This window comes from Doryrhamphus excisus, linkage group LG13 (assembly GCF_037039965.1).
Source record: "Doryrhamphus excisus strain RoL-2023G ecotype Guam linkage group LG13, RoL_Dexc_Guam_v1.1, whole genome shotgun sequence".
NCBI lineage: Eukaryota > Metazoa > Chordata > Actinopteri > Syngnathiformes > Syngnathidae > Doryrhamphus > Doryrhamphus excisus.
The window spans coordinates 11,827,497-11,833,499 of record NC_136369.1 but is presented as its reverse complement, the minus strand read 5'-3'; positions in this window follow the sequence as shown (position 1 = coordinate 11,833,499).

Below are 6,003 nucleotides of genomic sequence, written 5' to 3'. Positions count from 1 at the left end.
ACTTTCAAAATAATGTAACCGCACATTAATTCATTTATTATAATTATATATTTATTTACAATAAATACACACAATAACATATATATTTATACATATTACATTACATTACATATCACATATATTAACTGAAGTCCAAAACGTCCCTATATGGTGCCGTATTGCAGATTAATATAACTTGCGGCATTTTATTTTGGAAGTATTCTCTCGAGCTCCATTTTCCCCACAATTTATTTAACTAACCTTCTTCCTAAGACATAGAAAAAGAAGTGCAACTCTATTTTTTATTCAATGTCTTTTGCAGTGGACATACATAGGTGTCAAGCGCCACTACCAACTGGATGGATAATACATATGTTTTTATAAATCAAGTTATTTACAATGACAAGCAGTTCATAGCTTGACTTGTCTATATTTTTATATTCCATTTCTATAGTTATAATATGAAATTAAACTTTGAAACGCATTGCAATCAGTCAAATTATGAATGATATTGCAAGAAGCACCTTCTTGGTTACACATTTCTGCCTTTGCTCCAAACTGTCAAACAAAAAATACAAGAACTCCACCACTGACTATCTATTGCTGGATGATAATTGTCCTACAAATTATTGCAGATACTATTGTAAACATTATTTTGAGACCATTTTATGGCATAGACTGCATGTACACTGTATCAAAAGAAATACACTTTAATTTCTCAAGAGTATTTAATATTGTAATTGCATTACAAGAGCTTTTACATAAAATAACAACAACATTATAAATGAAACAAACAAAACGACAAAAACACCCAATGAAACTAAAACTTTGAGCAAAAATAGCACTTTGATATAAATGACAATCAAACAAAAAAAATGCTGTTTCTACTGAGAAAAAAACTTAGATGAAAAGCACACACAACAATGAAGAACAATATATAAAATGTAGTATCAAGTCTTTGGAAACAAAATTGCACCTCAATAGAATTGAAGTTTTCTTCAATGCAATGTAAGTTAGCACAAGAGTAACTTCAACTCCGATAAAGTTGGATATAAAAGACTTCAAACCTGAAGTCTTACATGCATTTGGCGGTGGGCGAAATCGCTGTTTATTATCACCTCTTATATCATTTATCAACTTCTAAACAGTTAGCGGCACAAACCGGAACTCTTTCTTTGCAGTCGGCAGTGTGACCAACCACAACAGAGTGGGCGTGCCTGGAGGCGGGCCATGGGTGAAAGACATTGATACAGACCGGGAACCACAAAATCTAAGGAAATACAGCTGAATAGGTGCAGATTCTGGAAGAACGAGAACGCTTTCTGTGCTGGTTGTTGTGTGTAACTGCTCTATAGGAGTCCACAACTTAATACAAAGGGCCGAAAAATGAGCATAATAGTTCCCCTTTAAAATATCTACAGTATCGACAGTACATATTTGCATGATGCAAATAAATATGATGCATGATGCTTATGTCCAAGACAAAATGCAATCTATAATGTGTTCAAAGACACTACGACCCACTAACCATTGACTCCATAGTAACAAGTCTATGAAAGGAAATTGTGTTTACACAAATAAAGAGATGCTCTGTTTAAAGTTGCCTGACTATTTTCGGCAGAAGCATGTGTCCCAACCACTGATACTATAAAATCCGGACCTTGTATCATCACCAGAGATTACTGAATTTAACCCAGGCCTGACCACATCCCACAGCAGGGGTGTCACATCAAATTCTCTGTCCCCGAACATAAACCTCCTGAAGGCCCTCCCGCTCCATCCTTAAACCACCGCCCTCATACATACAGTCCTATTATTGAAAACAGCTTTTTCCCACTTTATTTGACAGTCCATGAACACACTCGAGTTATGTGTTATGAGATGCAAAGGTGAAACTTATACTATATACTTATACTATAGTAGCAATACAATAGTTCAAAATTTTGTTTGGCTTCTGGCTGCCCTGTTCTCACAATACAGCCTTTCTCCAAATGAGAAATCTTGTCATGTTTTAATCTCGTGTGACAGGATCTCACAACATCAGTCGTCTAGTTCTCATAGGTGTAAACTCTAAAATCTACGTAAATATTTAATTGTTTAACTATTTAATTACAATGTGTATTTTCACAGAGGAAAAGCTTTCCAAGGTTATTAATTGGGTTACAGACTGATTTAGTCATTTGTAGATGCATGTTATGCTAATTGGAGCCTCTAAATTGACCCAAAGTCAGCTGGTGAGGATGAGCGGCATAGAAAATGGATGGGTAAATTGGCCATAGGTGTGAATGTGAGCGTGAATGGTTGTTTGTCCATACAGTATATGTATGGACAAACCGAGTAACCCTAACCCAACTCAACTCAAGGACATGTTGTATATAATGGATGGATGGAGGTTAGGATGAATGTACTCAAACAAAAAGTTTGAAAGCATGAGAACTTGAGTATATTTCATTTGTTTGTCATGCCGTATTTTTATTTATTTATTTATTTTTTTACATTATAATGACTTTTTGTGTTTCCTGTTATTTTTGTTCACCCTCAAGGGGCTACCCCAGAGGGTCTGTTTTGTTTTCTGTAATGGATTAACCTGATCTTCCTAGCTTGAGTGAGTTTATTGTTTGAAAAGCTTACTGTGAATAATTGCCTTTGCTGTGAACAGAGCCGCTTTGTGCCGCTAAAAGAACAAGACAAGAGCGCTACCACACCCTGTAAGCATGTGCCTCCCAGGCTATAAAACAACATCCCTTTGATACTATTATTTCCTTTTAATATAATTCATCTTAATATGGAAATTCATTTGAAAACCTTTAAAGCAGTTAAATTGGTTTTGAAACAAGAAATCATTAGAGTTGATTTTTAGAAACAATTAAAACAGTTTATCTAAACGTCCAGCATAAAGGGGAACTATTATGCTCATTTTCGGCGCTTTGCATTGAGTTGTGGACTCCCATAGAACAGCCACACATGATAACCTGCTAAGAAAGCTTTCTAGATCTTCCAGATTGTGCACCTTGTACTGCAATGTTTCCATGGACTTGCTGCTTCTGACCCGGATGGTCTATTTATAGCATTGTGTTTTACAAGCTGTCTTACAAGACAGGCTAGCCAAATAGCCAATCAGTGAGCCCAGGTAAGTAGCTGCATGTCACATTCTGTCTTAACTTCCTGTGAATGCTGCTTGTCACCTGCTGGGCTAATCAATAGATGGACAGAAAGATTAAATCTGGTGTGGCGTGAGAGGCCACATGATCTCAGCCGATCTGCCGAGGGGAAATCTTGTGAATGTCATTCATACATTCACTCGTCAGTCAGGGTTTTTTTTAATTATTATTATTAAAAAGAGGTCCGCTGGCATTCTTCCATGTATTAGATCTGGATGGTGAACCAAAAGAAGTATTTGGTTCCAGATTTTGCGATATGGGATTGCCACCAGTTACAAAATCTCATCGTGACATCTCTCTGCATTGCGATCGTCATCAATGATGACAAGCCTTGGGTTTCTTATAAAGGAGACGCCATGCCACACCATCACACTACATCAAAGTTGTCCAAACCTTTTTCACCGACATTGAATTTTCCTGTGTTTTTCCCATTTTTTAAGATTTTTTTAAAATTTAATTTTATTTCTATAATGTGCAGCAGGCCAATAAAGAACAAATTGCAGGCCAAAAATGGCTCCTTTACCAAACTTTGGACACCCCTATATTACATTCATGAAAATGTTGTATTCCATTGGTGAAGCAAAAAGAATAGTGTTTGCTGCACTGTCACCACAATCTGGCTTTACACTCCATCTTCTGTTGGCACAATCAGGACATAAATCATCGGGGAGAATGCAAACATAGATTTAGAAATGTTAGTTACTCTAAAAAGATAATTCCTAATAGACTTTTTAAATAAATGCTTTCATTCATTTCCACCCTCAGACCATAAAAAAACTATTTACTTTACTTCCATTGGAAATTCCCATCCTTTCAATGGCGTTATTTACGACAGTGCAACCCCACTTGATCATGGGTTCAACGATACGCATAACAAATAGCCAATAGACAATCCTACTTCACAATACCTCTTTATTGTTAGACAACAATATGAAAACAGCGGAGCCTAACGGGAGCCCCAAGGCACCTGACTTTGGGCGAGCGAAGGTGTACACCCTGGACTGGTGACCAGTCAATCCTACAGCAGATACAGACAAACTGCATTCCTATGGCAATTTAGAATAAGGGTGCCCAAATGTTTTTCATCAAGGGCCACATACTGGAAAATGAAAGGATGCCACTTCTACCACTTATACTCACGAGGGTCGCGGGGGTGCTGGAGCCTATCCCAATTGTCTTCATGCGAGAGGCGGGGTACACCCTGGACTGGTCGCCAGCCAATCACAGGGCACATATAGACAAACAACCATTCACACTCACATTCATACCTATGGACAATTTGGAGTCGCCAATTAACCTAGCATGTTTTTGGAATGTGGGAGGAAACCGGTGTACCCGGAGAAAACCCACGCATGTACGGGGAGAACATGCAACACAGAGATGGCCGAGGGTGGAATTGAACTCGGGTCTCCCAGCTGTGATGCAAGCGCGCTAAACACTCTAGCGCCGTGCAGCCCGGCTATGAAGTTGTATTTTTTATACTTAATAATTTTTTTTATATTTCAAGACAAAAATGCATCTCAGCTTTGTGATATAGGTGAAAAACAATATTATTATTGTTTGTTTTTCCTTTAATTAAGACACAGAATAGAATAGAGACATAGAATTGAAAACGTCATTCCCTTCATTATACACCCAGACCAAACCGGATTTATTAAGGTAGACTGTCACGAGCTGGCTACGGGAGCGAGATGGAGCTATGAAATATTTAGTTGCTATGAAAACACAACACACCACAGTGTTGTAGCTTGAGGCACCCAGCACATGACTTAGTGCAAGTACTTTATAGAAAGCTTGATTGTAATACAAGTTGAAAGAGGCAAGTTGCTTTACTTTGAGGGATGACTGTGGGTTTTTTTTTTTTTTTACACAAAATAAAAATTGCTATGACCTGCTGCTGGCAGCAGTGATTGAACAAGAGGCTGTTGATGTTTGATGACTTGCTAACTCACTGGAACTTGTAACCTTTCTTACTTTTAGTGGTAATACAACCACTGCCAAAGTGCATATGCACAAAAGGACTTGGGGGGGGGGGCTGTAAGTTTTGCTGTCTTTATTTGAGACAAACACAACATGTACACATGACGTTACACCATTCATTCATTCATTTTCTACCGCTTATCCTCACTAGGGCATGCTGGAGCCTATCCCAGCTGTCTTCAGGTGAGAGGTGGGGTACACCCTGGACTGGTCGCCAGTGCTTCTCAAATTGCGGGGGTGGAACAGAGAACTGTCAGGGGGGTTTGTCAGAGGCAGGGTGGACTTCAAGAGGACCTATTATGCTCATTGTCGACCCTTCGTATTGAGTTGTGGACTCCTTTAGAGCAGCAACACACGACAACCCACACTGAAAGTTTTCTAGATCTTCCAGAATCTGCACCTATTCCACTTGTGTTTTCTTGGATTTCCCACTTCCTGCCAAAACAGTCTGTTTTAACATATTCCACCCAAGCCCCGCCTCCAGGCACACCCACTCTGCTGTGATTGGTCAAACTCCCAAGAGCTCCCAAGGACTTCCAGACTGCCGGACTGCAAAATATTGAAAGGAGCCATACACCCTCTTGTGCTCCTGTTGTGCAAGTGTAGCTAATGTTGTGGCCAGCCAATGTATATGTATTTAGTTGTCGAGTGCATTGACGCACCACGCAATCGCGCATATTACGGAACAACTTTAGCAAGTAACTTAACATACAAACCAAAATGGTGGCAAACTGAAGAAAACCTAATAAAGTGGAGGCATTGTGACAAACGCCAAGCCGTTTTCAACTTCCCAATTGCACCGTGAATGAGCGGTCGCTGTGTGTCACTGGCCAATCACAGAGCATGAAGAGTGAATACAGAATGAGCATTTTCTTTATACACG